The 24,638-nt window shown below is 40.3% G+C and overlaps 1 protein-coding gene across 1 annotated transcript in view; it reads right to left on the bottom strand.

Annotated features, from left to right (window-relative positions):
* Nucleotides 1-12,075, bottom strand: part of sorcs1 (sortilin-related VPS10 domain containing receptor 1) — a gene marked incomplete at its 3' end in the record, with an annotated part of 231,547 nt that extends 219,472 nt beyond the window's left edge. The window contains exons 1-2 of the mRNA XM_084342464.1: nucleotides 11,988-12,075; nucleotides 11,785-11,889 (exon numbers count right to left, since the gene is read on the bottom strand). The remainder of the gene's footprint in view (nucleotides 1-11,784; nucleotides 11,890-11,987) is intronic.
* Nucleotides 12,076-24,638: the final 12,563 nt, after the last annotated feature.

Here is a 24,638-nt window from a genome sequence, read left to right as displayed (position 1 = left end):
CAGTGGCCACTGTGGCTAAAGTAGCAATTACAAGATAGTGGCACTAAGAATGTACTATACTTTATCAAGACTCTCTGGATCTAGTTGCATTAAAGCTGTCTAGTCAAATGTTTACAGCTGCTGTGTGAAACCTGTGGTGTGGCTTACAGCACAACACAGACGCCATTTCTGAACAAACACTAGCTACTGTTACTTTCTGTAAGCAGAGTGGAGAGAGGCACTGAGACGGGGCACTCGAGAATGGGCATAAAGTGACATCATTTGGACTGTCACAGAAAATCCAGCAGAGTCCGTCACAAAGAAAGCCACAGTCCAGCAACATTAAACAACCTAAACAAGTCGTCCACAGGTTTGTAGGCAACAGAGAGAAGTGGGGAAGCATTTTTCGCGTTACATTACAATCTGCTCACATATGGTCAATAAAAAAGTGATGAAAGTATGAAAAATTGCTACAAATTGTTACATAGAGCCCCTTTAATAATATATTAAAGGAATATGTGTAATGTGCAGGAATGGAACTAGTACTTGTGTATTTTACTCAAGAGCAAAAAATCCATGCATAAATATGTGATTATATAGAGGTAAAGTCATTTATGATATATGATACTACTTTTAAATTAAAGAGCACCTTTAGGCTACAAAATAATTTGCATTACATTCAACATACAGTCCCCTCCAGTCCAAAACTATTGGAACAGGGAGGCCAATTTCTTTATTTTTGCTGCACACTGAAAACATTTGGGTTTGACACCAATAGATTAATATGACGCAAGAGATCAGCATTTCAGCTCTCATTTCCAGGTATTTACATCTACTGTAGATCTGTTAAAAAACTAAGAAGATAGCGCTTGTTTGAACTCACCCATTTTTCAAGTGAGCAAAATTATTGGAACATGTGACTGCCAAGGTGTGTCCTATTACATGATTATTCGAACACTAAATAGCCTGTGTGTTTACTCAGTTTCAGCTTTGGGTTTTGCCTTTGCAGACTGCATTTATAGTTAAAAAGTAGTAACCAACATGAAGACCAGAGAGCTGTCTATGGGAGAAAAGCAAGCAATTTTGAAGCTGAGAGAAGGTGGAAAATCAATCGGAGCTATTGCACAAACATTGGCCATATCCAGTACAACCACTTGGAATGTCCTGAAGAAGAAAGAAACCACTGGTGCACTCGGCAACAGATGTCGAACTGGTAGACAAAGGAAAACATCAGCAGTTGATGACAAAACATTGTGAGAGCTGTAAAGAAAAACAACTGTCAGTGAAATCACCAGCAACCCCCAGAGGGCAGCAGGGAAAGTATCACAATCACCAGAAGATGCAAACCACTCATTAGCAATAAGAATAGGAAGGCCGATTGGAATTTGTCAAAAAGTACAGAGACGAGGCTCATAAGCTCTGGGACAAAGTTTTATTGGCTGATGAGACAAAGATTAACCTTTACCAAAGTGATGGAAAGGCTGATGTGTGGAGAAACAAAGGATCTGCTCATGATTCCAAACACACAAGCTCTTCTGTGAAACAAGGTGGAGGTAATATCATGGCTTGGGCCTGCATGGCTTCTTCTGGGATGGGCTCATTGATCTTCACTGATGAAACACATGATGGCAGCGGCAAAATAAACTCGTCTACAGAAACATTTTGTTTGCCAAGTTAAAAAGAGATGAAACCAAACTGATCAGGAGATCCTTCATCATGCAGCAAGGAAACGACCCAAAACAAACTAACAACCAAGGAGTTCAGCAGGGGAAAGAAGTGGAAGGTTTTGGACTGGCCAGGTCAATCTCCAGACTTAAACCCTATTGAGCATTTAACCTGCTAAAGAGGAGACTGAAGGGAAAACACCCCCGAAACAAACAACAACTGAAAGAAGCTGCAGTGAAAGCTTGGAAAAGCATCACAAAAGAAGAATGCAAAGGTTTGGTGATGTCAGTGGGTCGCAGGCTTGATGCAGTTATTGCAAGCAAAGGATTTGCAACTACATATTGGGCCGTATCTACTGAAGGTTTGCATGTATTAAAACATGTGCAAACTGCTTGCACATGCAAAAACAGACAAACTGTTTTACTAACAGTGCGCAAAAAGGGTTGCATCTGTCAAAGGTGCAAAATAGCGCGTCTGCATTCAGTTTGCAGCAATGAATATGCAACATGGGGCGTTTACACGCAATTGTGCGTGTTGTGGGTGGAGAAAATGTAAGTATATTAATTTAGCACACGCAAAGTGATTTATCAAACCTGAAAACAACTTTGCTCATAGAAACTGCGTCTATATTTACCACGTCTCAAAGGGAGGTGCAAATGGTTTGTATGCACACACATGACTGCGGTTATTGTTGCAAGAAGGAGACGCCGAAACAATGGAAGCCTGTTTTATTTGCAGACCTTTTATTATACGCCTTTTATTATATTATACTCCTTCTTCTGATGTCTTGGTATCCCCTTCTCACTTCATCCACTGTTCGCCTGTTTTTTCCAACAGCATTAACTTTTTCACCTATTTTCTCCCACACGGCGTTCCTTTGCGTGACCGTCAGATTCCTTTGCTGCAGCTCATTGAAATGTTTATTTGCTTCCTCTACCAACACTTCTAACTCCTAAGGGTCCAATTTCACTTTGCGCTTTCGCTCTTTCAAACTCGCCATGCTGAAAACCATGAAACTCGCTAAACCCTCATTTAAAGATGCTATCTTCTACATTTTGTAACAGATCTAGATGTAAATACCTGGAATTAGAAGCTGAAATGCTGATCTCTTGTCTCATATTCATCTTTTGATGTCAAACCCAAATGTTTTCAGTGTGCAGCCAAAAGAAAGGAATTGGCCTCACTGTTAGTATAGTAATAATAGTTTTGGAGGGGACTGTACACACTGGTGAAATCATATCAGCAGCATGAGCCCTGATGTCCAAACTAACAATTAATTTCCGGCACTTTGCAGCCTGCGCATACAACCCGTTATCACTTATAAGTATTCAGCCACCTCCTCAGAGTAGCCTGACTTAATCAGAAAAGAGCTAAATTAAATAGCCATAAACAGCCTCTCTGTCCCTCTGTAACCAGTCCACTCAATCTGTCTGTCCCACTGTAACCAATCCAGACCGTAACCCGTCCATTAGGCCTCTCTGTCCCACTTTATCCAGTCAACTTGGCCTCTGTCCCACTATAACCAGTCCAATCGGTCTCGCTGTCCCACTGTAACATGTCCAGTTGGCCTCTCAGTCCCACTGGAACCAGTTGAGACGGCCTCTCAGAACACAGCTTAAAGTGGAGTATATATTAGACAATGGCTACAATAGTGTAATGGCTGTGACTCTCAATAAACGCTAATGTTGCGCAACTGTTTTTCTATTGGATGTGTAAATATTCTACGGTTTGCTGCCGTGTTCCCCATGAGGTGATGATATGTCAGTGATGTTTTTTACAGCTTGTTGTCGATCTCAGTTGCAAGACAAACCAATTCATGCATGTTTAAAGGATATGGCTGATTTTATATTTTGTCAACAAATCCCAGAAAGAGACCAAAACCAGCAGTGCACTGCTCATCTCTTAATAATTTACAAGTTACCTTGTCTTTGACCCTAAACGCCAGGAGGCAAAGGAAATTGTGATTTTACTTATTTTAAAACTGTACAGTACATAGTCTTGCTTCACAACTGAACTCCCCTATCTCCTTTTGCAAAATACTATGTGTATATTTTCATTAGAACACATTTTTATGTATTTAGTATATACAGTTGGTTCATAACCGATTCATTTTTTCCTGAGGTTGAAATTGCACACCACCTGCTTACATGCACCTCCATGCAAGTGAGAATATTTGTAATTGACCTCACATCTGAGCAGAGCCACCAGCCTGAGAGGATAATTAAGAGAAGAGTAGTGCTAATGATGTCTTTAAGTTTCAGTGCCCTTCGCCACCCAGTCAACTTTGACCTGAGGAATAGTTTGTAATGGTATGATTGTGAAAAGTTCAATTAAGCTGTAATTTCTGACAAAGACTGCAGAATAATTGCAAGACAGTGGGTGGTGTTTTGGTTCAGCTTGAGCATGCCTAATAAGCAGTCTGTCTCACTTCTCACCAGTTATTAGCATCTGCTCCCTGATGTGAGATGTCGCTGAATAATGACAAGAAGAGGCAACAGAATCTTACAAATGAAAAATAATGAAGAAATGCATTTAATTGTTTAACAATCCAAATCCATCAAGTACCTATTTAAAATACACAGAAGCCACATACATGTTTTACTACTTAGAAATGGGAGGGCTGGATGTTTATTGACATTTACATAATAGTAAGTATAGTTGCTTCTGGCTTAACAGCTCAGACACCCTGGTTGCCCTTGTTAAACATCAGAGACGTTCAGAAAAAACATCTTCTGTCTCTGCTGTATGTGATATATTGGCAACAATTACTGGAGGTATGCTCTGGATATTAGGACATCTTTTCAATCAAAGGGCATGTGCTCCTCAGATTTCTATAGCAATTAACTCACTTCCAGAGCGGTGAAAGAAAATGAAGGAAAAGAAATAGGATTCAGTGAAGTTAAATCAATTGTTTTCAATCACTGAAATGGCACAAGCCATAACTGCTCTGAAACCAAATGAAAAAAAAAAACTCCAAAAACTGGTAAAAATATTACTGCTGCACATCAGAGTCCTTCAGCCGAGTCAAATAAATAACAGGCTCATTTCTGAGGGGGGTTCACAGTAAACTATGGTCAGGATGGCCGTGCGTACAATTTGCTGAGTAATTGAGTCCACCATGCATATTTATGACTAAATAGACACCCTGTCGGCCCCTGGATTCATTGGGAAGAGTTGTGGTTTTGGCGGCGGCTCAGTTTAGCAATCTATGGCTTTATAAAAGGGCTTTAGCGAGCGAAACAGTCAATCTGTCATTCCTATTAGAAAGGAATATATCAGGAAACTGGCTGCATGGTCAACAGATCATGTTTCTGTGGACAAGGGCTTTAAACAGTCCATGAAAAGGAAGTGATCACCAGTCGCCAAATACCACAGCAGGAATAGATCGGGGCTGTGAAGAGTGTATTGAAGAGGCAGTGCCCATTCATAAAATACATGAACATACATATTAGCGATACATACAAGACATATTAGCAAATCTTTTTTATTCATGTGCTTAATTTATATAACCCTAAAAGACCAAACATCTGGCTGTCTTGGTGCACCTTGGGTGCCGAACATGGTTATTACACAGAAAGCTCTTATTTTCTTATTATCTTGTGTTCCAGTAACGCACAAAATGATGGGTCCTCTATGTTAGGAGCATAGGCATTCGCTAAAACAATAGAAAGGCCCTGTATTTCAGCTTACATTACCAAAATCCTCCCAGAGTCATGACTGGTCTCTTTAATACATTTTCACTGCAAGTGTTTATTAATCAAGATAGTGACTCCCCTACAATGGCTAGACCCACATGACCCACTCACCCAGTATGTAAATTTCTTGCCTCTTGGTCCAATAAATGGGTTTCCTTTAGATAACCTTTTGCAGACTTCCAGGTGACATTTGAGTGAACCTTTTGTTCATGTGAGTCGCACATGATAGATGTAACGAGCCAATCAGGATTCAGCCTTGCGGTGTGAATGGAAGTAAAGAAGAGAAGAAAAAAAAGTCTGCCACTGTAGCTAGCAGATGGACATGAGAAGGATTAGTGTCGACATTGCGCTGTGAATTTTCCTGGAAAAACGTGATGTTTTTACTTTTTCTGTAAAAGGTAGAAGTTCTTCCATTGAGATATTTTGCACGTGTGTTGAATCAACAAGGATTTAGCCGTTGTGCACCGTGTTATTCCGAAAAGAGATGTAAGTTACTTCACCTGTCTTTTGTTCTCTTTTCGGCTCAGATATTGCTAGCGCTAGTCGCTTAGCTGCATAAATATGCTCTAAACTGGATAGTTGTAAGAAGCTAGTTGCTAAAATAATGCTTGTTTTATTCTCATTGTCACCTAGATCTGCAAAAAGGGACCGATAACCTGGAGATTGTGAGTCGTGTCTTTTCACCAGCTGGGAGATTGTGCCTAACATTGAACCTTCTGGCCGGGTCTTTTCTTTTGGTTCTGCCTCCTGTGTTTTGGAGTTCAGCAGTAGTGGCGAGCAAAGCCCAGTGGATGAAACAATCCTGATTTGAACTGTGATTTTTTTCTGGAATCTGGTAGGACTCATAATTGCCAGTGTTAAAGGACACCTATTATAGACTGTTTCTTTTAATCACTGAACTTAAAAAGAAAACAGTAAAACCCGATTATTGTTTAAGGTGTTAAGAAAAATCTTCTGTTGACCTGTTAAAGGATGCCGTAATTTAAAGAGTCCATTTCACTTGAAGAGTTTTAAAGGTGATTTTGATTTGAGGTCTTAAGGTGTGTTGCAAACTCACAAAATAATTGATTAAAAAGGGATCACAGTGTATGTTAAATAGGATCTACGATTAGCTTACATGATAAATTCATTGCTTTAATAAGTTAAAGTAGGTTTAAAATGTGATCTAAAAACAGATTTGAATAAGATTAAAATAGGTTAAAACAGATATGAAATTGGTTTAAAAATTAGCTTCAAGTAGGTCCAAAACCAGGATCAAATGAACATTTAAATGTTTTTTTAAAAAGCCTATAAAAGACCACTTGATATAACCCCATACGTTTATTTCTGTTTACATTTGATTTCATTTCATGTCTTCAAGCAACTAATACAAAGATTTTTTCTATAAAAAACTTACCTGTCGTTGAGTCTTATTTGCTTTTGCTACTTATATCTCAGCGTCTAAACACTCATTTCTCCAGTGAGCAAATTTAAAATTCTGCTGATGCACTAGTCCTATTGATTATTGGTTTCTATAGATGTTGTCTCTGTACCACCCAGTGCCTGATATAGCAATTTGGGGCTAAGACCGGTTACACAAGCCTTTGTTATGTGATTGCATGTTTTGCGTAAAACTTTAACAGCCAACAGTGAGACACCTGCCCTCATTTATGAAACATTGATTAGCAGATGGGAATTGACATCGATATATTTCATAACTGTTTTGTAAACTGGCCCTGTTTTAGCTACACCAGTAGAAAAGAAGAAAAAAACCGAGAGAAACCGTGAACACCACATCAACACGATGCAAAACTGAAAGTTTAATTTCAGAATAGGATGTAATCAGAGAAACAGAAGCTTTGGTGGGCTCTGTCCACAGAGCCGGCCCTTGGCATAGGCTGTATAGGCGAATGCTAAGGGCACCGTCATCATTGGGGGGCGCCGCAAACGAGGGGGGAAAAAAATTAATAAATAACTATTTTTTTACCAGTGCTATTACTACTTATATTTCGATGTTGAAGTCCACAACAACATTCACTCAGAGCTTGTGACAAAAAATGAGAGTTGGAAAGAAAAGGAAACTTTCTGTGTCAAGCCAGAAAAACATGAAAAAGAAAGGTGGAGTCACGTCAATGTGATGAAATGAATGAAATTAATAGTTTAATGCATCGTAGTTACCGTTGTTGGAGCAGAGTGTTAGCTTGCTAGCTTACTTCGGACGATAGTAGCATTGTTTTATAATCAGTTAATAGCTGAGTCGACGTAAGTTAATGTTACTCCACCTTAAATTCATCAGGGACATTTGGAAAGTTAACGTCAGGCCTGTTCAGGTGTTATTTTAACCTGTTGGCTGTGTTTTCCTGCTTGTACAGTATGTCAGTTAAAATGCTATTAGTTCACACACACACACACACACACACACACACACACACACACACACACACACACACACACACACACACACACACACACACACACACACACACACACACACACACACACACACACACACACACACACACACACACACACACACACACACACACACACACACACACACACACACACACACTTAATAGGAAATAGTCTAATCAAGAATGTTGGCAATGTTGATAAAATGACATTACAAAAGAACCATTGTTTATAGAGAATGTCACAATATTTTTAGGTTTCTTGTGGTCATGAAAGCCAAATTAATATGCACGCGTGTGCCACTGATAGGAGTGAAAAAATCCCCCATCCAAGCAGATTGTTCTGGTGGAGAATTGATAGGGAAACCCATTGTTTGTTTCATTAGAGCAAAAGTTATTAAAATGATATTGTTGCTTTAAAGCAGCCAGTATATGACACCAGGGCAGTCAGGTTCACATAACAGCAGTGATTGACCCAACAGTGTTTAACAAACATGCTACATAGAGATGCAGGGGACTGTCTATACCCTGGAGACATTGTTAACGTGATGGCATTTACAACTCCTGGCTCAGTGTCTTGATCAGAGTAAGAAGTGCTGTGTCTACCAAGTTTTCTGTCGAAACCTCTCAATGATGCAGCGATGTAAAAAACATTAAAAGGTCATTGTCTAATTGGATAACTCAGAATTGATAATTACTTGTTACGCTGATTAAACTGATGTAGATAATAATGACATGGCATACAGTTATCCCTGAAGGTTCAATATGTTGTGAGACTTTAAAGACTTTCAGGTGTGTTTATTACAGACAGACTTTGCTGACTGTGCTCCTTTTGTAAGCACTGTTGTGGTTTACATTCAGTTCTGCACGGGTCCATACTTTTACACTTGCCTACCAAGTATCTCTACTACTGCTGCGGATACTGGCCACTGAGCAGTTTTACTCGAGCAATAAGCTGTGGAGCCGTTTCAATTCATGTTCCAGCTGGGATTTTAACTACTAGAGAGAGAGGTATTAATTTTTTCCTGGATTTTCTTATTGTCTTATTATTCTGTTGTGTTCTAGATGTTTCTGGGGTGTCAGCGATTCTGGAGAATAGAGAGATTGTTGTTGATTCTTCATCAGTATTTGACTACCTGGGAATGAGACTCAGCAATCAACTATCTTTCACCTTTGAATGGTGTGTTTACACACCAACAAAACCTCTAAGATTTGAGCGCATGTTTTTCAGGGGCTGTAGATGAACCTAAATATTACATCTACTAATTAATTTAGAATTAAAATTAGCATATGATGCACACAAGTTGCATATTTACTTTTAAATTTAAAAAAAAAAAGAAAGATAGATTTGTCCCTATGACGTTACATTGAAATACATAAATGTTGATGACATGCATTGCAAAATGTACAAAGAAGAATAAATGTATATTGTAGTAAACTCTTCACTCTCATATGTACCATTTCATCATAGTTACATTGGTAATAGATTTGACAGAAGTGTCTCTCACCTTAAATTACAATACAGTTACAGTAATAGCAATTAGTTACTTTCCAGCTCAGAAACCTTAAATGAAACCTGAAGTGACCATCTTCACATTTAGTTCACAGTCATTCTTTTACAGTAATATGTCTTCAGTAGCCGACATTCAATCAAGCTGGACTGAGGACATTGAATATACATATGTGGTCTCACTATCTGGCCAGGATTTATGAGCTTGCGAAAGCCTGTGGGAAAGTGGACAGTTGACATGTAGCACAGCAGAGTTCTGATAAGGTAATTTCTAGCAAACTTCTGCACTGTGCAGTTGCCATAGTTGTGTCCTCTGGTGTATAAACACTGATCACCCATGTCAATAAAGTGGGAGACTGTAAAAATACTTCCAATCTTCAAGAGCACAATAGAGTTGTTTATTTGTTTTCTTTTGTTGTAGGTATGACCATGAATGACTTCTCCATTTACAGCAATTATCTTGTAGAAATTGGCCACAGAGTTTGTTGGAACCTCTCAGACAGATATTAATCTTACATTTGATGGACCAAGGACAGTCACCTCAGTGAACTTTGCAAACTTCTTGACGTGATGCTTTTCGGGTCTCATATAATTACAGAAATCTTTAACTTCTGCAGGTGCATTTGTTAGGAGTTGCTTTTCTAAATGGGGAAAAGCATGGGATAACACCACTCATTTGCATATTTGTTGTGGTACAGCTTGAATTCTTTTGACTTGTTTCAGGAGGTATCCATTGAAATCTTCAAACATAAAAGGCTGAGTGAGCCCACAATGGACCCAAAGGCACAACACTTTGGCTTAAATGCAGAAGTGAATGAACATTGCATGTCGTGTGCCCTTCCCCATACAGTGACTGCACACCTCCAACAAAGTACACTAATGCATCATGGGCGTGATTTATCTGTTCTGTATTTAATTCAGACCCCAACAGAATGCTTATGTCCTCTATCAGTAATGCCCAATGAGAGTGATACTTCTGTGGAAGTATGCCAGTGTTGCCACTCGTGGGCTCTCAGGGAATACCTGGAGGTTTTATAGACAAGAAATGTCTGTCCAATATTGCTGTTTGTGTGCCAATGTACCATGGCTCAGAATAGCTCTTAGAATCGATCCTTAATATCGACATTTTTCCGTACACGCCAAGCAACACACAGTGCATATAGTCAGGGACCATCCAATTGACTAGATCAAAATTTGCTAAATCTACAATGGTCAGATGGGCCCTTTATGCCCAATATAGTCTTCCTTTCTCTTGCAGCAATTTGTCCTATTTCCACTGTGGTTTTATGATTTCTGTCACTTGGTTTTTCATATGAACATGTGTAAACTTGAGTTTCCTTGTCCTTTTACTTGTTTGCACTCAAGGGTGAAGACAGACTCCACAGCCATATTAACCATTAAATTGCTTAAAGGAATAGTTCACTCTAAAACAAAATTCAGTCATTATCGACTCACCCACATGGTGATGAGATCCCTGGTGTAGTTTCTTATTCCTCAAAGTGCAGCTGGAGACCCGCGGGGGTACTCTCGGGCACAATTGACGCTTGTTATATGGATTATTGTTGCCGGAGAGGAAAAGGTCCATAAAACTACACAAAAACTTTGTAATATTCCTCCATACTGCTCGTCCGCTGCAATCCAAGTGGCGACATCCAGAGTTTACTCGAAACGACGTCATTTAGTATATTTTTCAAGCATAAACAGTCACTATGCTAAATCTGCCTGGAGGCACGCTCCGCGTTCACGTGAGTCTCCCTCGCAGCCGATTGCACTACGGAAGCTGTGCCGGACAAGATGAACGAGACTTGCGATAGATACACACCGGTATTTACTTCTTGCTGTGAGCCACCGAGCGACGCACAAACACAAGAGGGATCTGCTGCACTAGTGATTTGAAACTTTGAAACTCATAGCAGGAGTTTCGCGGAGTGTGCCTCCAGGCAGATATAGCATAGTGACTGAAAAATGTACTAAATGACGTTGTTTCGAGTAAACTCTGGATGTCGCCACTTCAGGACACTTGGATTTGCAGCGGACGAGCAGTATGGAGGAATATTACAAAGTTTTTGTGTAGTTTTATGGACTTTTTCCTCTCCGGCACCATTGACGCTCATTATATGGATTATTGTTGCCGGAGAGTACCCCCGCGGGTCTCCAGCTGCACTTTGAGGAATAAGAAACTACACCGGACTTCTCATCAGCATGAGGGTGAGTCGATAATGACTGAATTTCGTTCTAGAGTGAACTATTCCTTTAAAGTTCTGTAGTCATGACCTTGCCACTTCATCACACAAAGCACAATATGTTCACCTTCACGTGTCTCCATGACTGATCAATAGGATGCTGCCACTCAAAATCAGCTTGTTAAATATTGACATATTCCTCCACAAATGGTTTATAGTAGCAAGTCATGTCTGGTTTTTGGATCCAAACCACAAAGCACATAAAAGTACATGACGGTTGTAGTAAGGAACAGGTGGACCCAAAAGTGACGGCAAACAGGTAGTGACTTGTGGTTCCCAGGGTGGTGCAGGTCTAGACTCACAGTTTACGCAGGAGGCCCGCTCAGGCAGTAGAGGTTGTGAGGGGTGGCAGAGGTGCGGGAGGCTGGGTGGTTGAGGAGCTGGTTCACAGGTATGGTCCGGTCACACTGGAAGAGGAGGAAGGCAGGGTTTAAGTGCTGGCGAGTCAACAAAAGGAAGCTTTCTAAATACAAAAACACTAGAGATATTGAGAGCGATCAAGTACCACTAGAGCTGGTGCCAATAATCCTGCACCATGCAGAAGGAAGGTCTGGGTGTAAGAGCAGGTGCTGATTATACTCAATGTGCTGCAGGTGTGTGGACCGGCACAGCTCTGACCAGCAGCAAAGCCACGCCCAGCCTCACCAGAGCACAGACACAGACCACAAACAGGCCACCACAAAGTCCAATCATAACTACATGCTTATCTCTACCCTCAGAGGGTATCTCATTAACACAACACAGCATTGGCCAAATACTGAATTTAGAGGACTGAAAGACTCCATCACAATTAAATGTAAGGGACAGGAAATCCTCTTCACTGTTTCATTTAAAGGTCTTATATAAGGTGCCATCACATATGTCATTTATTACATGCCTCCTACTGTCATTAGCACGAAAACAGAGATCATGTATACCCTGATTCTCAACAGTATCTTTCAGTTGATCCTTTAATGTAATACTGATAAAGAATTGTCCTTCCTGTGAACTGGCTTTTACTGTTATGGATGAGGAATATGACACACATGTTAGTGTTTCTTGTGATTCTTGTGAAGTGCCAAGTTCAAGTTCAAGTTCAAGTTACTTTATTCGTACCCAGAGGTAGATTTTGTTTGTAGTAGAGTCCTCATAAACAATTATGAGAAGAACATAGAGGCACCTATCACACATCATCCAAAAGTTCTTACAGGTCCAGATCATACTAAGATATTGAAGTGAACTAAAATACTAATAGTAGAAATGAAACAAAAAGAATCAGTAAAAATTGTTTAGGTTGTAAAAACATACATAATGGGTAAAATATATATATATATATATATAAAAAAAAAAAAAAATAAGTAAATAAAATAAATACAGCAATGAGTAAATAAATAAAAGCAGCAATAAATAATCACCTGTACAAAATATAGCTATGACTTATTCCTCAGTGTAATGGCTGCAGGGACAACACAAACACGAGGACTCCAAACTTTCACTCACTCTCACGCTCACTCTCACTGCAGGTCGCTGGGACTTAGTACATACTCTGCAGTAATGATGCCGTTCAAATTGATCTAAAATACCAGCTAATGGTTTCTCCAAAAAATACTTGCTTGCTGGAACTGCACTTGTCCCAGCAGAATGTAACTTGAGAAGTTCAAGCAGGTCTTCCATCAATACGTCTGTAGTGTCTCAATGAAAAGGGGAGAACCGAGATGGAACTTTGCTCTTCCATTAGTCCATGGAAGTGGGCATCAGCTACTTCTTGAGGGACATTGTCCTAAAATTATAGAAAAAGAAGCACCGTATTAAAACTTATTAGTTTCTGTTTGCTTTTGCTTTTGCATTACATAACCTTGTTTTTGTTCTACTGTACTTTTAAAATTGAATGGAAGCCAAAAAAAGAGGATGGACAGAAAGTGGCTGTACACTTCCACGAACTGCACAAATTAATGTGTGCATTTTGTCATTGCATTGTTTGTCTTGTGATAATTTAGTGTCAAACCAATTTATGTAATTAACTTCATAAATGTGGATACTGTAGTTTTGACTCGCCCGTGCTAATGTTAAAAAGGTTCTGCTCTCTGCTCTTCTCTTTGGCTGGCATCTTCATCACTTTCCTGAGAAGAGCACAAGTCCATTATTCATCAAAAAGATAAGCGGAAGAGGGGGAGAGATGGGGTAGGAGCAGGGACAGAGAGATAGTAGTTGTAGTTTGAGAGTGAGAGTGTGTGTGAGAGAGAGAGTAGGTTGTATAATACTTTAGTTTTGTCCCACCTGTGTCAATGTGAAAGGTTCTGTTCTCTGCTCTTCTGTTTGGCTGGCATCTTCATCATGTTCCTAAGAAGTACACAAGTCCATTATTCACCAGAAACATAAGAGAAAGTTGGTGGGGGAGATGAGGTAGGAGCAGAGAGAGAGAGAGATAGTAGTTGTTAAAATAGAGAATGAGAGTGGGCATATCTTGCTGCCCAATATGTATCAACATGCCATGACTTTAGGGGCAGTGAATGACCTAAACACACACGCACACACAAACACACATACATACATAGGATACTTTTTACATATAATTAAAACAGATCAATCTAATGTTGTGTTCATATTTATATTACAGTCATTGTATACTGTGCAAATATTTGGACAACTTTTATTTTGATGCTTTGGCAACATTGTTGTTGAAACTTTGATGCCAGTGAAGCCCTTTGAATTGAACTGAACTGACTGAGGCGAATAGCTAGCTAACCAACAGTAGTTGCTGTAAATGCTGTAACGTTACTGTTCGTGTCAACATGATGTTACATCAGCCTTCAGGTCTTTACACAACAAGTAGGCTACATTATAAACAAAATGAAAAACACCTGTGCCAGCTGTGCACATTTTGGTGAAGCTAACTTTAACATTATCCTTTCAGATTCGTAACTGTGGCAATGTTTCCACAAATGTCAGGGCTTGAGTGATTATTGTGTATGCTAGGCTATAAGTAATATTGTTGAGTATCTTGTACATAAATGTTAAAATGTATAACTTATGCTGGTAAGACAGAGAGGACAAGAACCGCTACACTGACATGTTGTTGCACAGTGTGTTTTTAGATGTCAGTTGAAATCCTGTTTATTTTCCTAAGAAAACAGTGGACAGTAACTGGGAAAGAATCACTGTAATTATAAGCTGCATTAGGACACAGATGTAGCACAAATCTTTTTTTCCATCTTGTCAAGGTACGTATAGGAACATTCACCAGATTCTGCTACCAGGCAGCTCTGTCAATCTAGAGGTAAGTCAATTATGTATTTCAATGTTTTAGCTTAAATTTGACATACACTTATTATGAAACAATTGATCTTCTGTCAGGCTAAAGTTAACTTGTTTACAGCGTTCATTTAGCTAGCTAACTTAGCTAACAGTAACTTTAAGCTTTTTAGCTAACTCAAAGTGGCTCATTTTAGAAGCTTGTCAACATATATTAGCTTTAATAAGATTTCTTTGATAGGCTTATAAAACAAGTTGCAGAGAACTCATGTCATGACTGATGCAAGATATCTCATGTAGCCTAGTAATTAGGCTATAGGGATTAAAGTATTCTGTCACTGAAGAGCAAAAATGATAATTTCTTTGATCAATGCAGATCAGGCGAGAAACAAAACAGAGGGGCTGGTAGAGGATAGTCGTCTCTCGTCCAACTACATGTGAGCCGCATAACCTGTATGCAAGTTACGTTTTCTCACTCAAGCATTGTGAGACGTATACAGCATAGCCATGTGTGTCAGTTTTTTTAAATGAGGCGCCTGGTCTTGAGGAGACCAGGCTTAGTTGGCATGTCAGTTTGCTGTGCTTTGAGTTTGCTTTTTTCATATTTAAAATTGAAATCATTTCATTGTGAAAAAAAAAAAATCATACATACATACAGTACGTACAGTAAAAACAACACTTAAAACAATGACAAATAAACACAAACCAATAACAAGCCCAGTCAATGCTCTATAACAAAAACGTATTCCCCATGCAAGACAAAAGAACACCCGGGTCAGTCAATCAAGATATTTCCAGTTGCTTGTGGAACATGATTTAAGAAGGGATTCCATAATTGACTAAATTTCCTTTCACTGCCACACAAGACAGTGGACAGCTTGTGCTTTGAGTTAATTATGCTATGCTTTACATTTCAGTTCTGGTGCAGAACATGTGCTCAAATACATGGGAGATTAATAGGGATTATGCCATGGAGACAGTACGTTCATTTCCTCTGCTGCTAAACAGTAGGTCAGTCCTCGTCTCAATTTAAGCATGCCCTCAAGTAACAATAAAGAAATATTGGAAACAGAGGAATAGGTAATGTGAACACTATAAATGAGCGACAAAGAAAAATGTCTCACCCGGATTTCTTTTATCTACTTTACTATCTGTCTTCCTGTGTCTGGACCACCATCGTTATGACACTGTACAACACATACTTTTTAACGCAGCAACATTAAATTATTCACCACCTCTGCAATTTTCATGAGCTAGGTGATTACATAGTGAAATGGTACTGCAGGCAAAACAGGAACGTTTTTCTTCACAGCATTAGCAGTACTGGGGCAAAGGCATCGGAGGACTTCCCAACATGCCAAAAGAAAGAAAAAAAAGAAGAAAAAAACCCACCCTTTTCAAAGATATTCTTATACAATCTGTGTCATCAATAGGGAACTGTGGGCGTTACATGAAGCTGTTGCATCCTCTAATGGGGGCCGTGACCTCTGGCTGGCCACATGCGGACAGAGAAGATTTTTGTATACATGCAATGTGGGAGAGATACATGAATAATGGAGGTATGGAATTGAAGTCCTTTTAAACAGCACAAAGGGTCTTCATTTGATGGTTCGGTCAATGACTTCAATTGTGCCAGCGAAAACCTTTCATATATATATATATATATGGTTGATGTGGATCAAGACATGTGGTACTGTTTGATCAAACATATCAGTGGGTAGTGACAAGGTCAGAGATGTCAAACTCCATGTTCTGCTGCTGTAATAAACATGTCAAACATGAGTTGTCTGACTGAACTGACATAAAAATAAAACCAGCATCTAAAAAAAGCCAATTTAAAATAATGAATTCTCAGTTCAGATGCACTCTTCATTGTAAAGCTAATTTACAGTCAAGGGTTATGGTATTAGCATTTCTGCACAAGATACATAAGGGTACCAAATATAAGGTTATTTATTCCTAGATGTTGGTAACCTTGCCAAGTAGCTTTGTTGCCTTAACCTTGCCGAACTGCAACTGAAAACTGCAAATGTGGGGAAAAAAACAAAAAAACGTAAGTAAACAAAATTTTAATTTTATGGCAATGTTTTGTGGGATTTAAAGTCCAGTCTCCTATGTTAAAGTCCTGTATCTGACTCATTCATTGTCTTGATGTCCTCCCTACATTTCTCGCAACTGTGAGGAAGTCCAATATCCAGTTGCAGGGTGTTGTACTCAAGCCCAGATATTTTTCCAATCAGCTTCATGGGGGAGATTGTGTTGAGTGCTGAGCTTAACAGTCAATAAACAGTATTCTGATGTAGCTGTTCTTATTATTTCTCCAGGTGTGTGAAGACTTAGTGAAGGGCAGTAGATGTGGCTCTCTCTGTGCACCTGTTTGTTCTGAAAGCATACTGGTGTGGGTTCAGGCTTGCAAGGATGTTACCTTTGATGTGCTGGAGAACCAGTTTCTCAAAACACTTCATCAGAATTGGGGAGAGGGCCACAGTGCGCTAGTTGTTAGGCCTAGATACAGTTTAGTTGCAGGAACGATAATGACTTTCTTGAAGCAGGAGGGCACAGTCTTGTGTGAGATGTTGAAGATCATAATATCAGCTAGCTGATTGGCTCATGTTTTAGTACATGGCCATGTTAATTATCTAGACCAGCAGTTTCATATATATTCAGCCTCAGCAGGATTTTCACTGTGGTTACTGACAGTGGCCGGTCTTCTGGAGGTGGAGTAGACTTCACAGATGAGTCTTTGTGGAGGAGATCAAGGCAAGCATAAAATGTGCTCAGCTCATCTGGCAAAGTGGCCTCACACATGATGGGGGCGCTCCTGCTTTTGTCGCCTGTGACATTTTGAATCGCCTGCCACATACCTTTAGTGCTGTTGGTGTTGAAGCCTAGTCTCTTCTTTAGGTAAATAACTGAATAGCCTCTTCCGATGTCTCTTCTTGCCTCCTTGATGTCAGCTTTCAGTCTTGCTCTGGTGGTGTTGGATGGTTCCTTGTCACCTGACTGAAAGGCAGCTTTTTTGGCTCTGAATAGAGCCCTAACCTATGCATTCATCCAGGCCTGTTGATTGGGGAATGATCTTGCTGTCTTTGTGATTACCACATCATCAACACATTTGCTGTTATATGATGTCATTGAAGATATGTATTCCTCAGGACTGATGTTATCCTGTGGCAGCATCTCTAAACCTTTGCTGGTCTGTGCACTCAAAACAGTCCTGTAGGGCTGCTATAGCTTCATCTGTCCACATTTAAACAGTTTTAACTGATGGTTTGACCATGTTTATCAACTGTGAGTAAGTAGGCAGAAGAAGCAGCAAGGCAACTGCATGCAAAATGTTTTTTTGTGGAGCTGGGGATTGGTGATGAGAGGACTGCGTGTAAATGACTGAAAAGCTGTAGTTTGACTATTCTCATCAATGTCCATTTTTGTATGAATGAAACAAACCAACTGACACATAATGGATGTGGAGCCTTCAAGACAACTAGGGGCCACTTGTGCAGTTCCCCAAAGGTAAAGATGTCACCATAGATACTATTAAATAAAAATTATACCAAGAATGTCCAAATTCCCAACCCTTGTGACATTTGCAGCAGTTTGTCATCATCAGTAAAACTACCGTAAATTGGTCAACTACGAAAGCAGCCTGTAACGACCCATTTTTAATGTTTGTTGTAAGTTGATCACCTCTAGCGGCTGAAGTAATTATTATGTTTGCAAAAGAGAAAGTAAGGACAGTGTACAAAGAGAAAATTGGAGGAGAGATGAAACGTCTTCAAGAAACTGAAACAAGGCCAGTTGCCTATGATATAGCACTTAAAATTACCATGACCTAGATGCCTGAGAACCTTCATCAACAAAATGGGTAAATGTTTACTAAACCTAACCAAGCAGTTTTCTTGCCTAACACTAACCAACCCTTGACCATGCAACAAAGGTTGGGTATGTGTGTCACTGTCACGTTGTAATGATCATGCTGTTTTGGGAATGGTGATATATGTCGTTTTGGGAGTCGCTGGCAATCAACCTATTCAGCTTTGTTGATCTGCGGATGTGTTGGTTCGTATCATGTTCATGTGAGTCCACAGGTTGTAAGAATGTGTGCTTGAGACAAAGCAGTGGTTAGAATTTAAAAGAATTAAGGACTGTCAGCGTGCTGTGTTGGGCTCAGGAAGTCTTTAAATCTTGCAGGTGAGGCTATCCATCTCTGTCCACAGCCCCAACAAGAGAAAGATAGATGCATTCAATAAATGTGGTCTGGAGAAATCTGCAGGAAATGATTAAGAGTGATAAATGGAGAGACGGGACTTTTGCAGGACTAAGTTTCATGTGACATCTATTATATCATCAGTGGCAAAATGGGCTTTTCAATGCACACAGTGGGTGCAGCTTAAGCAATCTGTGTAAACTCTTGCCATATTTCTGGATGTGTCTTTGAAGCAGGCAGAGAGAATACCGTCTTTGAAGACATTATTGGAAAAAAAAAAAAAACTATGCTGACAATAATAACAGCTTTATGATGAATCTTTCATTGAGTGAAAATCTCTAAGCTAATTAGGCAACAAATTGTCACATTCTTAGAAGCATGAATACTCAAAGTGTACGTTTTTACCTAGAATCTGACTGCGAGTGAACTAGTTCTCACAGAACTTCAATGCAAAATGCATGGGGCAGTTGACAGCATGAGTGTCGGTTAGTTTGTTTGTCTTTTCTTTAGCTCTGCTGGCATTTCTTTGCACGTAATCAAGTGCTAAGAAAGGGAGGCTAAGTAAATGCAGCTACGCATGAAGGGAAACAGACAGACCCTGCATTCCCTTCAATTGTTCAAATGGAGTCTTTGTTGAGGATGGATGCCTATAGGGGCCGTGTTTGTCACATAGTCAGTGTGTTCTCTCTTACAAGAGATCAGACTAACTCTGAAGAGATGTAGGGGGACCAAACCAAGCTGTCAAACCTCCAGAGGAAGCACGGTACCTGTAGCAGAGAAAGCATATCAAAGCAAGTGCCCCACTTATGAGGCTACAAGTTAGTTTTTATGTACTCTCCTGCTGATGCATCCTTTTTTCATATTTTATCAAAAAGTTCCTTTGATGGCTGTTGTATTAAATAAATTTTGATTATCACTCTCTTATCAGCTATTGTTTAAAACATATTGATCTTTGTAGCATGTGTGTGTGCAACAAGCTCAAGTCCTCATACTCTTGCAAAGACTATGAGGATATGTCTCAGCTGAGGATCATTAGTTTAAACATTAAAAAAAATGAACTAACCCCATCAACAGAGTGTGGGAAAAAAAACAATTCTGGCATTATGTCGAAAATGCCTATGAAATGCATTGCAGACATATCCACTGCTAAGCAGTCAGGGACGGGCCATTTGAGTGGAGTTGGCCAGAGGGAGTGGCTAGGAATGGCTACATGTTTACAGCCTCAGTTACTTAGTTAGTAATTTCATAGCTCCAGAAGCTCCAGAATTCTCAAACAACAGCTGCCAGACGGAAAAGCAACGTAAAAAGATGCAAAACAAGAGTAAATATTGGTGTGGCTTTCCAATGATAGCGACAGCTCTGGGCAAGTAAAAAGATGCAGAAGCTGAACTCACAATGTTTCTTATAGACTGGTAAGTAACATCTAATCTTTGCTGTGTACCAAACCATATATTTAGTTTAACTAACATTAATGACAACACAAACTGTAAGTCTACACCTGTTAGCGAAACACTTTCCAAACAGCGTGATGTGACTGTTTTCTTGTGACTGTGGCGTTGCAAATGTTACGTTGTAGTTTCAGTACACCCAAATGCAGAGACACCGGAGGCAGACTTCAGCAAAAGGTTTATTTGCAATAGTGGTTCAGGTGGTAATGTGGGTGGGATGACCAGGCTGGCAGTTAGGCAGGTAGACAGGCCGGAAGGCAAGCAGGCAGGCAGGCAGGCAGGCAGGAAGCCAGGGTTTTCCAGGAGCCAGCGTGTAGGAACGCAGAAGAGCTGGTGGGCAGGAAAACAGAGCAGAGAAGCACTGGAGGTTTCAACAAAACGAGCATAAGCAGAAAAGCAATAACACAGGAACATATAAATACTTAGAGTTTGAGATAACACTTAGTCTGTGGCACAGTATAGTCACCGTAAGGGACGGAATAATCTGGCGCCGAAGTGGTGGAGAGACCAGGTAAAGCCGGGGGGTGACGAGTTGATGAGAAGCAGGTGCGCCACTCTGCTGCTGCTGCTGCTGCTGCTGCTGCCACGCCCACAGACACACACACAGGGAAAGGAGCAGGTGAGGGAGAAGGTAGACGGGGCGAAAACACAGAAGCAGAACAAAACCACTAGGCTGCCACAGTAGAACCGTGACAGCAAAAGCTGAGCTATGTAAGCTATAGTGTAAACTAATACACAATGCCACACGTGAAGATCATAAGATAGCAGGCTTATTTTGACTGGCTCTCGGAGGTTCAGCAGTTTGGTTGAGTTTTGCGTATTCTTGCTCTGCTGGTACTTATTATTTGCCTTTATTCATAACAGATGACTGTAAATTGTGATTTGAAAGGACCCACTGGTAGACTGAAGTAATGTCAACCATCGGGAAGCTTCACTATACATTTTTGAAGACAAGTTACAAGGTTTATAAGGCTATTCGACTGTATGCGATATCAAACAGTGTCTTTGCTGCAGTTAGTAAATCATGAAATTATTGCAATAGGTATGAAAAAGGAGCAGGTCTGGCTTCTACCTCCATAAAGAAACGACCAGGGCTTGAGAGCTGTATAGTGACAAGTAAGTCTTAAGTGGCTGAAGATCTCCCTTATTTGTACTTTGTAAACCGAGTGCCCTGTGAAAACAATGTTGCTGCCTGTAGCGGACAACAAGGTCATCTTAGGTACACTCAAACAAACCAATTCCTCCTCACTTAACAGCCATAAAACAGTCATTAATGATGCGATCCAGACTGGAGAGTTTGCCCACTTCCAAGGAAGGTCAGCTTCTAACACCTCAAACTGATTTACAATAGGGGCCTGGTAGGATTACCAGGGCCAAAAAGACAAATGACACCCACAGGATGGAGATGGGGTCTGTTCTCCAGTTGGGAAGAATCAGACCTCATCTTTGATTGGTATTGACTGTAAGTTTAATGGCTGTGGACACCAACATCAAAAGGACTGTAAGTAACAAATCAGTGTGAGTCTCTGTCTGTCTGTAACAGCCCTGACGCAAACATAAGGGATTCTGAAAACTGACTTTTTCTTATACCAGATAACAAGGGTCATAAATCCGCCTGCCTAGCATGTTGACTGGACATTAAATGCTTCTGACTTTGCAGCACCCTTTAAAATCAGTATGAAGTAACTGTTTTATTCATCTGTCATCACACTTATCACATTCAGTGAAAATTCTTGTTCAAGGTAAAGAAAATCCCTTTTTTTAACAGTTTCCAAGCCTGAGTTATTCGTTTAAGGTTTTCATTGCATTTCTAATGTGTGACAATACTGCCATCTACTGACCATGTATGGGTAATTGCTTCTACATTGATACGTATATAGACTGAGTGACCAGGACATATCTTAGTACCATTAGTGAAGAAAATGCTGTAGAATCCTGATTTATTTAGCAGTATAGTTAAGAATTATTTACCCTTTGGTTTAACAGTTATTTGCATGAAGTTAATGTTCTTTACCAGGGGTGTCAAACTCAATCGCACAGGTGGCCAAATCTCAAAGCACACTTTAGGTCGCGGGCCGAACTGGATAAACATTTATTGAACAGACTAAAACTAAACATTTTTTGAACATTACTATGAATCGAAACAGACAGGATACAATATCATTCCAAAATAAATAAACTTAAACTTAAAATATTTTGCTCTCCATAAAAATATCTCCTGTCAAAATTATACAAATTCAAAATATGAACATGCTGGAAAGAAATCTGAAAAATATAAATAAAAATGGTGCTTTAAAGTAAAAGTTAAAATCATAACAAATCAAAACATTCCATCTTCTTTGCTCTTATGCCAGTTTGTCAGAGCTTGATGCTTGGCATCTTTTCTTGGCAACAAGTTCGTTTATGTTTGGGGTTAGGTTCTGTGTTGTGGAGATTCTCAGGATGGACTGCAGGTGTTCATCAGTCAAACGACTCCTGTGTGATGTTTTGTTCATTTTCATCACAGAGAACAGCTGCTCGCACAAATATGTGCTGCCAAACATACACAGGGTTCGAGCCGCATGTTGACGGAGCTGGGTCATTGCTTCATGAATGAAGCGAATGAACTGTGCGGGCCCCACAGTGTCGTACTTTGCCTTTAGTGTCCCGTTACACTGCAGCTCTATCAGCTCCATCTGAATCTGTACAGGTGCAGTTTCCACGTCGACGGCAAATGGGTTGCGAAGCAGCTCGAAATTACTTTTCTGTGCGTCAAAGTCACCAAAGCGCCGTGCGAACTCAGTGCGAAGTGCGCTAAGTTTATCAGCAAAGTGGGCATTTGGGAACACCGTGGCGCTAACTTGGTTCAACATTGCTTGGCAACAGGGAAAGTGAGACACGTTGCATTGGTGCATTTGTGTCTCCCATAAGCGCAGCTTCACTTGAAATGCCTTCACTGCATCATACATATCAGTGATCATGCGCTCCCGTCCCTGGAGCTGGAGGTTTAAGACGCTGAGATGCGTAGTTATGTCAGCCAGAAACGCCAACTCACATTTCCACTTTTCATCCCGTAGAACTGTGGAGTCTTTTCCTTTACTGTCCATGAACTGACAGATTTCCTCCCTCAGTTCAAAAAGTCTATTGAGAACTTTTCCCCGACTTAGCCACCGCACCGCCGTATGATAAGGCATGTCGCCAAACTCTGAATCTATGTCCCGCAGAAAAGATTGAAATTGGCGGTGATTTAAACCTTGGGATCTGATGAAGTTTACGGTTTGCGTTGCAGTGTTCATCACATGATCCATTTTTAGGACTTTACCGCACAGCGCCTCTTGGTGTATGATGATGCAGTGATATCTTTAAGCGCATCCTTCCCACTAGTCCACTTTTTTCCCCGCACATCGCTGGTGCTCCATCTGTTGTAAGTCCAACAAGTTTGTCCCAAGGCAGTTTCATGTCGGTTACACTTTGACATACATTTTCAAAGATGTCTTTTCCTTTCGTTGTCCCGTGCATCGATTTAATGTCCAATATTTCCTCTGTAACGGACAAACTGGAGTCCACTCCACGGATGAAGATGGCCAGCTGTGCAGTGTCAGTCGTGTCAGTACTTTCATCCACAGCAAGGGAGTATGCAACAAAGTCTTTCCCTCTTTCAATCAACTGTGTTTTCAAATCAGTGGCCATCTCACAAACCCGATCAGCAACCGTATTTCTGCTCAGGCTTACATTTGCAAACGCCTGCTTTTTATCTGGACACATAACGTCGCACACTTTTCTCTTCAGAAACTCTCCCTCAGTAAACGGCCTGGCTGATTTGGCTATCTCCTCCGCCACAATAAAACTTGCTTTCACAGCAGCTTCACTTTGTGATTTCGCTTTGGTGAAAAACGTCTGCTGTGATGCCAGATTCCTCTTCAACTCCTCTACCTTCTGTAGCTTCTGCTCTGCATCCAGGTTTTTGAACTTGTCCTGATGTTTTGTCTCGTAGTGCCGTCTTAGATTATACTCCTTAATTACTGCCACATTGCCTCCACAAATGAGACACATGGGTTTACCGGCAATGTCAGTAAACATATATTCATTCTCCCACCGGTTTTAAAAGGCTCTGTTTTCAGAATCAACTTTTCTCTTGGCCATTGTCAGGGGCTAGCTTGATTTGAAATTAGGGCTGTATCAACAGACGCTTGATCTGACGTAGTTGACGCGGGAATAATCACAGGTAGCCTATTCGATAAGGCAGCTGTTGCGCTGCATTATGGGATTTGTAGCGTCTGTGTTATTGGTG

This window comes from Pagrus pagrus, assembly GCF_965226575.1.
Source record: "Pagrus pagrus genome assembly, chromosome: 2".
NCBI lineage: Eukaryota > Metazoa > Chordata > Actinopteri > Spariformes > Sparidae > Pagrus > Pagrus pagrus.
Note: the sequence above shows the minus strand (reverse complement) of the source record. Positions and strands in the feature narration are given on the sequence as shown.